The sequence below is a fragment of the Lethenteron reissneri genome, chromosome 50, assembly GCF_015708825.2.
Source record: "Lethenteron reissneri isolate LAM-NWPU_2019-01 chromosome 50, ASM1570882v1, whole genome shotgun sequence".
NCBI lineage: Eukaryota > Metazoa > Chordata > Hyperoartia > Petromyzontiformes > Petromyzontidae > Lethenteron > Lethenteron reissneri.
In genome coordinates, this window is record NC_083828.1 from 10,269,793 (window position 1) to 10,280,810 (window position 11,018).

Consider the following 11,018-nt stretch of genomic DNA (forward strand, 5'->3'; position numbering starts at 1 on the left):
CCCCAGCCCTCCCCGCGCGCCTTCGCCCAATGTCGCTCCGCTCCGCGATGTCCCCGGGGCTGCCGCGCCGGGTTTTGTCGTGTTGTGTGTGAATTGGAATGACGTAATGAGGTGATGGAGAGAGCCGGACACGTGCTCAGGCGCAGGATGGGCGATTCCCCCACCCCCGCCCCCTCCCCACCACACCCCACCCCCTCCCCCCACCTTAATTGGCCATTGGGAGCGGGCACGAGTAATGGATGACGATTATGGTAATGATGATGGTGGTGATTTTGATGGTGGTGGTGATGATGGTGATAGTGGTGATGATGGTGGTCATGGTGATCATGATGGTGGTCATGGTGATCATGATGGAGGTGGTTATGGTGGTGATGATGATAACCATGGTAGTGATGATGATCATGATGGTGATGATGATGGTGCTCATGATGGTGGTCATGTTGATGATGGTTATTATGATGGTGATCATGATATTCTTTGGTTATTTCGGTAAAGTCACGTAGATAGAGAAATTATAATAAAAATAAAGTGAATAAAAAAATAAAAAACACTAATGTAGACTTTAGCCTGGTTCTTAATCAGAGTGAGTGTACTGGCAGTCTATAATGTAGAATGTAGCCTGGTTATTAAGTTTGGTGAGTGTACTGGCAGTCTATAATATAGACTTTAGCAATGGTTATTAAAAGGAGTGAGCGTACTGTCAGTCTATAATGTAGACTACTTATTATTGGTTCTTTCGGTAATGAAAAAAAATGAAAATAAAAGAAATGAAAAAAATTCAAGACGTTTCGATCACAACACAAGCGATCGAAAAATAGATTTTTTTTTTCATTTGATTTTTATTACCGAAAGAACCAAGAATACGTCTACATTATGAACTGCCAGTTCACTCATCCAGCTAAATAACCATGCTACAATCTACATTATAAACTGCCAGTACACTCACCAAACTTAATAACCATGCTACAGTCTACATTATAGGCTGCCAGTACACTCACCAAACTTAATAACCATGCTACAGTCTACATTATAGGCTGCCAGTACACTCACTACGATTAAGAAGCAGGCTACAGTCTTCATTAGTGGTTTTTTTATTTCATTTATTTTAATTTTAATTCACTTTATTTGCATCATTATTACATTTCTATCAACATGACTTTACCGAAAGAACCAAAGAACATTCCTGCAGTCACGAAAATTTTGAGTCGGTGATGATGATGATGTTGGTGATAGTGGTGATGATGGTTATCATGATGGTGCTCATGGTGGGTGTGGTGATGGTGGTGATGATAATGACGATGACCATGATGGTGATGCTGATGTTGGTGATAGTGGTGATGATGGTTATCATGATGGTGCTCATGGTGGGTGTGGTGATGGTGGTGATGATAATGATGATGACCATGATGGTGATCATGATGTTGATGATAGTGGTGATGATGGTTATCATGATGGTGCTGATGGTGGGTGTGGTGTTGGTGGTGATGATAATGATGATGACCATGATGGTGATCATGATTGTCGTAATGGTGGTGATGATGGTGGTTGTGATAATGATCATAATGATCATGATAATGATCATATTGGTGATCATGATAGTGGTGTTTCGATTTAAAGCTTTCGTGACTGCAGGGATTTATCTTCTTGGTTCTTTTGGTAAAGTCACGTAGAAGGGAAGTAATACAATAATAAAAAGAAAACATAATAAAGTAATTTTCACGACGTTTCGGCCACAACACCTGAGGACGGCTGCTTGCGTTGTGGCCGAAACGTCGTGAGAATTATTTTATTATGTTTTATTTTTATTATTTTATTACTTCCCTTCTACGTGACTTTACCGAAAGAACCAAGAAGATGATGGTGGTGGTAATGATGTTGGTAGTGGTGATGGTGCTAATGGTGGTGATGATGGTTCTGATGGTGATGTTGATGATGGTGCTCTTGGTGATGAGGTGTGTGCCGCTGTTGCGATGATGCGAGAGCAATGTCCTAGTCATTGGTTATTTAATTATCACCGTCGCAGTTATTATGATCATCAACACAATCACCACCATCGTCCATCACCATCCCAGCCATCATTACAATCACTATAATAATCTCATCATGTGATTATTGAAAACATCTTCCAAATCATTATCATCATCAGAATCCCATCATCACAATCGTCATCCGAAACGATTTTCACAGTCATTTCCATCATCAGAATCATCATCATCACCATCATCCGAAACGATTTTCACAGTCATTTCCATCACCAGAATCATCATCATCACCATCATCCGAAACGATTTCCACAGTCATTTCCATCACCAGAATCATCATCATCACCATCATCCGAAACGATTTTCATAGTCATTTCCATCATCGTCACCATCATCCGAAACAATGTTCACAGTCATTTCCATTATCAGAATCATCATCATCATCATCATCCGAAACGATTTTCACAGTCATTTCCATCATCATCATCATCATCACCATCATCCGAAACGATTTTCACAGTCATTTCCATCACCAGAATCATCATCATCACCATCATCCGAAACGATTTTCACAGTCATTTCCATCACCAGAATCATCATCATCACCATCATCCGAAACGATTTTCATAGTCATTTCCATCATCGTCACCATCATCCGAAACAATGTTCACAGTCATTTCCATTATCAGAATCATCATCATCATCATCCGAAACGATTTTCACAGTCATTTCCATCATCATCATCATCACCATCATCCGAAACGATTTTCACAGTCATTTCCATCACCAGAATCATCATCATCATCACCATCATCCGAAACGATTTTCACAGTCATTTCCATCACCAGAATCATCATCATCACCATCATCCGAAACGATTTTCATAGTCATTTCCATCATCGTCACCATCATCCGAAACAATGTTCACAGTAATTTCCATTATCAGAATCATCATCATCATCATCCGAAACGATTTTCACAGTCATTTCCATCATCATCATCACCATCATCCGAAACGATTTTCACAGTCATTTCCATCACCAGAATCATCATCATCACCATCATCCGAAACGATTTTCACAGTCATTTCCATCACCAGAATCATCATCATCACCATCATCCGAAACGATTTTCATAGTCATTTCCATCATCGTCACCATCATCCGAAACAATGTTCACAGTCATTTCCATTATCAGAATCATCATCATCATCCGAAACGATTTTCACAGTCATTTCCATCATCATCATCATCACCATCATCCGAAACGATTTTCACAGTCATTTCCATCACCAGAATCATCATCATCACCATCATCCGAAACGATTTTCACAGTCATTTCCATCACCAGAATCATCATCATCACCATCATCCGAAACGATTTTCATAGTCATTTCCATCATCGTCACCATCATCCGAAACAATGTTCACAGTCATTTCCATTATCAGAATCATCAACATCATCATCATCATCCGAAACGATTTTCACAGTCATTTCCATCATCATCATCATCACCATCATCCGAAACGATTTTCACAGTCATTTCCATCATCAGAATCATCATCATCACCATCATCCGAAACGATTTTCACAGTCATTTCCATCACCAGAATCATCATCATCACCATCATCCGAAACGATTTCCACAGTCATTTCGATCACCAGAATCATCATCATCACCATCATCCGAAACGATTTTCATAGTCATTTCCATCATCGTCACCATCATCCGAAACAATGTTCACAGTCATTTCCATTATCAGAATCATCATCATCATCATCCGAAACGATTTTCACAGTCATTTCCATCATCATCATCATCATCACCATCATCCGAAACGATTTTCACAGTCATTTCCATCACCAGAATCATCATCATCACCATCATCCGAAACGATTTTCACAGTCATTTCCATCACCAGAATCATCATCATCACCATCATCCGAAACGATTTTCATAGTCATTTCCATCATCGTCACCATCATCCGAAACAATGTTCACAGTCATTTCCATTATCAGAATCATCATCATCATCATCCGAAACGATTTTCACAGTCATTTCCATCATCATCATCATCACCATCATCCGAAACGATTTTCACAGTCATTTCCATCACCAGAATCATCATCATCATCACCATCATCCGAAACGATTTTCACAGTCATTTCCATCACCAGAATCATCATCATCACCATCATCCGAAACGATTTTCATAGTCATTTCCATCATCGTCACCATCATCCAAAACAATGTTCACAGTCATTTCCATTATCAAAATCATCATCATCATCATCCGAAACGATTTTCACAGTCATTTCCATCATCATCATCATCACCATCATCCGAAACGATTTTCACAGTCATTTCCATCACCAGAATCATCATCATCACCATCATCCGAAACGATTTTCACAGTCATTTCCATCACCAGAATCATCATCATCACCATCATCCGAAACGATTTTCATAGTCATTTCCATCATCGTCACCATCATCCGAAACAATGTTCACAGTCATTTCCATTATCAGAATCATCATCATCATCCGAAACGATTTTCACAGTCATTTCCATCATCATCATCATCACCATCATCCGAAACGATTTTCACAGTCATTTCCATCACCAGAATCATCATCATCACCATCATCCGAAACGATTTTCACAGTCATTTCCATCACCAGAATCATCATCATCACCATCATCCAAAACGATTTTCATAGTCATTTCCATCATCGTCACCATCATCCGAAACAATGTTCACAGTCATTTCCATTATCAGAATCATCATCATCATCATCATCCGAAACGATTTTCACAGTCATTTCCATCATCATCATCATCACCATCATCCGAAACGATTTTCACAGTCATTTCCATCACCAGAATCATCATCATCATCACCATCATCCGAAACGATTTTCACAGTCATTTCCATCACCAGAATCATCATCATCACCATCATCCGAAACGATTTTCATAGTCATTTCCATCATCGTCACCATCATCCGAAACAATGTTCACAGTCATTTCCATTATCAGAATCATCATCATCATCATCCGAAACGATTATCACAGTCATGTCCATCATCATCATCATCATCACCATCATCCGAAACGATTTTCACAGTCATTTCCATCACCAGAATCATCATCATCACCATCATCCGAAACGATTTTCACAGTCATTTCCATCACCAGAATCATCATCATCACCATCATCCGAAACGATTTTCATAGTCATTTCCATCATCGTCACCATCATCCGAAACAATGTTCACAGTAATTTCCATTATCAGAATCATCATCATCATCATCATCCGAAACGATTTTCACAGTCATTTCCATCATCATCATCATCATCACCATCATCCGAAACGATTTTCACAGTCATTTCCATCACCAGAATCATCATCATCACCATCATCCGAAACGATTTACACAGTCATTTCCATCACCAGAATCATCATCATCACCATCATCCGAAAGATTTTCATAGTCATTTCCATCATCGTCACCATCATCCGAAACAATGTTCACAGTCATTTCCATCACCAGAATCATCATCATCACCATCATCCGAAACGATTTTCACAGTCATTTCCATCACCAGAATCATCATCATCACCATCATCCGAAACGATTTTCACAGTCATTTCCATCACCAGAATCATCATCATCACCATCATCCGAAACGATTTTCACAGTCATTTCCATCACCAGAATCATCATCATCACCATCATCCGAAACGATTTTCATAGTCATTTCCATCATCGTCACCATCATCCGAAACAATGTTCACAGTCATTTCCATTATCAGAATCATCATCATCATCATCATCCGAAACGATTTTCACAGTCATTTCCATCATCATCATCATCACCATCATCCGAAACGATTTTCACAGTCATTTCCATCACCAGAATCATCATCATCACCATCATCCGAAACGATTTTCACAGTCATTTCCATCACCAGAATCATCATCATCACCATCATCCGAAACGATTTTCACAGTCATTTCCATCACCAGAATCATCATCATCACCATCATCCGAAACGATTTTCATAGTCATTTCCATCATCGTCACCATCATCCGAAACAATGTTCACAGTCATTTCCATTATCAGAATCATCATCATCATCATCATCATCCGAAACGATTTTCACAGTCATTTCCATCATCATCATCACCATCATCCGAAACGATTTTCACAGTCATTTCCATCACCAGAATCATCATCACCATCATCCGAAACGATTTTCACAGTCATTTCCATCACCAGAATCATCATCATCACCATCATCCGAAACGATTTTCACAGTCATTTCCATCATCATCATCACCATCATCCGAAACGATTTTCACAGTCATTTCCATCACCAGAATCATCATCATCACCATCATCCGAAACGATTTTCACAGTCATTTCCATCACCAGAATCATCATCATCACCATCATCCGAAACGATTTTCACAGTCATTTCCATCACCAGAATCATCATCACCATCATCCGAAAGATTTTCATAGTCATTTCCATCATCGTCACCATCATCCGAAACAATGTTCACAGTCATTTCCATTATCAGAATCATCATCATCATCCGAAACGATTTTCACAGTCATTTCCATCAACATCATCATCACCATCATCCGAAACGATTTTCACAGTCATTTCCATCACCAGAATCATCATCATCACCATCATCCGAAACGATTTTCACAGTCATTTCCATCACCAGAATCATCATCATCACCATCATCCGAAACGATTTTCATAGTCATTTCCATCATCGTCACCATCATCCGAAACAATGTTCACAGTCATTTCCATTATCAGAATCATCATCATCCGAAACGATTTTCACAGTCATTTCCATTATCATCTAAACCTCCCCCCACACCCCCACCACTACCCCCACCCCTCCCCTCCCTCGGAGACAATTACACACCAACCAGAGTGCTGATGGAGGTGCAAACAACATCCGTTACATAATCATCATCATCAGTACATCACCATGAATTGAATAGTCACCCCCTTTATTTGGCTACGTACGGTGCGATAGAAGTTCAACACACATCTTGAATACGATTCGCGGTCAAGTTGCCGCCTTTGGCTTCCCAGCGCCGGATGCTCCATACACAGCGCACCAGGTACTCATTTAAGGCCGAGTCGACCTACGCGGTTACTGACGTTCGTCACCGCTGTTGGTAGTGAGCGGGAATCGAACTCGGGTTCGTAACGCAGCGCGCTAACCCCTGCGCCACGGCTCCCCCACCCAACAGCAGCCGCCATTCGCCACGAAGTGGCGGTGACGTCACCACAGGGCATGTGCCAGGCTAGGTGCACTTTGAGGCCACGTGAAGTGTACAGGGCTCCCTGCGGGGTGCGAGCTCGCGGGACGGACCCGGGCGCCACGCGTTGACTGTGATCCCTTCACGGCACCAACTCGCTGCGTGGCTCCGTCCGTTGTTGTGAGCGCCGCTCATCTGCCCTCCGCAATGTTGAAGGGCGGCTGCCTCCAACTGCCCAGTAGCAGCAGCGTCCTTCACGAGCCACCTCCATAGAGGCCGATCTTGACACCGCTGGGACCGGTCGTCCGCTCCACGTGTGTCTGTACCGCATCAGCCCCATCTCTTCTCCAGCCCGTGTTTAGCCCCCCGTCTATCCGGCCAAACAGAAGCTGCTTGGCCATGCAGCGTCTGGGACAAGCGGGCGACGTGACCCCGCCAACCGCAGCCTCCTCGCCTGCCGGAGCATCTCACCCGTGATTAGGGAAAAACAAGATTCCTTGATTTGTGTGTACGCGCGTCGAACTTCATTCGCACCGTACGTAGCCAACCGTGCTCGTCGGAGGCGCGAGGGGAAGGAACGACAATCATTGATCTCTCCACCATCTGTGAGCTCCTCACACAATCCTCGGCGTCTGCAGGATAAACCACGCAGGGTGGGACCGTACGGCAGGGCCGGCCTGAATGATTCAAACCGACTCCCCTACACACACACCTACACACACGCACACAACAACCACAACCGCCATTCGCCACTAAGTGGCGGTGACGTCACCACGACGCTTGTGCCAGGCCAAGTGCACCTTGAGGCCACGTGAAGTGTTGAACGCCCGCTGGCAGGAGGTCACGGGGCAGACCCAGGTGCCACGGGTCGACTGACCGAGATGACTGGCTGATGCACCACCTGTGCCCCCTACTGTACCAACTTGCTGTGCTTTATCCACCCGGCGCTCCGCTCGTTGTTGTGACCGTCGCTCCTCCGCCCTCCGTTGTTGCGTGAGGGCGACTGCCTCCAACTGCCCAGTAGCGTCCTTCACGAGCCTCCTCCACTGAGGCCGATCTTGACATCGCTGGTACCAGTCATCGGCAAGTCCACTCAGCTCCACATCCTCCTGTACCACATCACTCCATCTCTTCTCTAGACCATGCCGCGCCCGTTTAGCCCCCTCGATCCGGCCGAACAAAAGCTGTTTAGGCATGCGGTGGCTGGGCATGCGGGCTACATGACCCAGCCAACGCAGCCTTGCCTGCCGGAGGAGCTCACCGATGGGACTTTGCCCAGATCTTTCAAGGACTTGTGAGCTCCTCACACAATCCAGCCTGGTTAAACCCAGGATGGATCGTAGGCAGGCCAGCCTAAATGTTTCCAACCGGCGAAGATGCTCCATTAGGGGGGTCCACGTTTCGCAAGCATAGAGAAGGGAGGGAATGACCGTGGCCGAGAAGACCTGAAGCTTCGTGCGGAGCGACAGACCAGGTAGCTTCCACACAGCGTTACGCAAACGATGAAAATATATTGCCGCTCGACTGATTCGGAGTGAGACCTCTGCTGTTAAACTGGAGCCGGTCATAAGCACACACACACCTACACACACACACACCTACCTACACACTCACATCTACACACCTACACACCTACAAAAGATCCCCCGTGTAGCCTGAACAGACTGTAGGGGCAAGTGCTGTTAGCGAGCACCTGTGAAGGCCGGAACGGTACACGAGGGGGTGGGTGGCCAGCACCACGCCCGACCGCCTTTGTCTCCCTAGTGGCGATGTTTACACACCGCACCAGGTACTCATTTGAGGCTGAGTCGACCTAGGGGAGGCCCGGGACCGGTTCAGATAATTGTCACGGATGTTGGCAGTGAGCGGGAATCGAACCCGTGTCCGCCGGGTTCATAGCGCAGCACGCTAACCGCTACACTATCGCTCCCCATTCACACACACACACACCTACACACACACACGCACGCACCTACACACACACACACACGCACCTACACACACGCACCTACACCTACATGCACGCACCTACATGCAAAGATAAAGATCCCCCATATAGCCTTAACAGACTGTAGGGGCAAGTGCTGTTAGCGAGCACCTATGAAGGCCGGAACTGCACACGAGGGGGTGGGTGGCCAGCACCACGCCCGACCGCCTTTGTCTCCCTAGCGGCGATGTTTACACACCGCACCAGGTACTCATTTGAGGCTGAGCCGACCTAGGGGAGGCCCGGGACCGGTTTAGATAATCGTCACTGGTGTTGGCCGTGAGCGGGAATCGAATCCGTGTCGCCGGATTCATAGCGCAGCGCGCTAACCGCTACACTATCGCTCCCCACACGCACATACACACACACCTACACACACACACACACGCACCTACACACACACACGCACCTACACACACACACGCCCCTACATACACGCACCCCTACACACACACACGCACCTACACACACACACGCTCCTACACACACACACCTACACACACATACGCACCTACACACACGCACCTACACACACACACATCTACATACACGCACCTACACACACACACCTACACACACACACACCTACACACACGCACGCACCTACACCCCTACACACACCTACACACACCTACGCACGCACACACACACACGCATACACACGCATACACACCCTTCGCACGCACACACACACACGCATACACACGCATACACACGCATACACACATACATACACACACCTACACATCTACACACACACACCTACACACACACACACACCTACACACACACACCTACACACACACGCATACACACGCATACACACACATACACACACCTACACACCTACACACACACACGCACCTACACACACACACCGACACACACCACACCGACTCCCCTACACATCTCCACACACGCACCTACACACACGCACCTACACACACACACCTCCACACACACGCACCTACACACACGCACCTACACACACGCACCTACACACACACCAAACCGACACACAACAACATTCGCCACTAAGTGGCGGTGACGTCACCACGGCGCTTGTGCCAGGCTAGGTGCACGTTGAGGCCACGTGAAGTGTCGAACGCCCGCTGGCAGGAGGTCACGGGGCACACACAAACACCAAACCGACTCCCCGACACACACGCGCCTACACACACACACCTACACACACACACACCTACACACAATAACAATAATAACAATAACCGCCATTCACCACTAAGTGGCGGTGACGTCACCACGACGATTGTGCCAGGCCAAGTGCACCTTGAGGCCACGTGAAGAGACGCCTGTTCCCCCGGCGCCTCCGGCACAAGCTTATTAGTTACATATTTATGTTTAAGTCGTGGTTTCGTGGTAATGAATTGAAGGTGGAGGGGTTACCAGCCCCTCGCACCCGTCCACACCTACACACACACACATACGCACCTACACACACACACCTACACACACGCACCTACACACACACACCTACACACGCACCTACACACCTACATACACACACGCACACACCAAACCGACTCCCCGACACACACACGCACCTACACACCCCCCTACACACACACACGAACCTACACTACACACACACACGCACCTACACTACACACACACACGCACCTACACTACACACACACACGCACCTACACTACACACACACACCAAACCGACTCCCCGACACACGCACACACGCTTCGAGCCGTCTCCAGTTACAGCTTAAACAAAGCG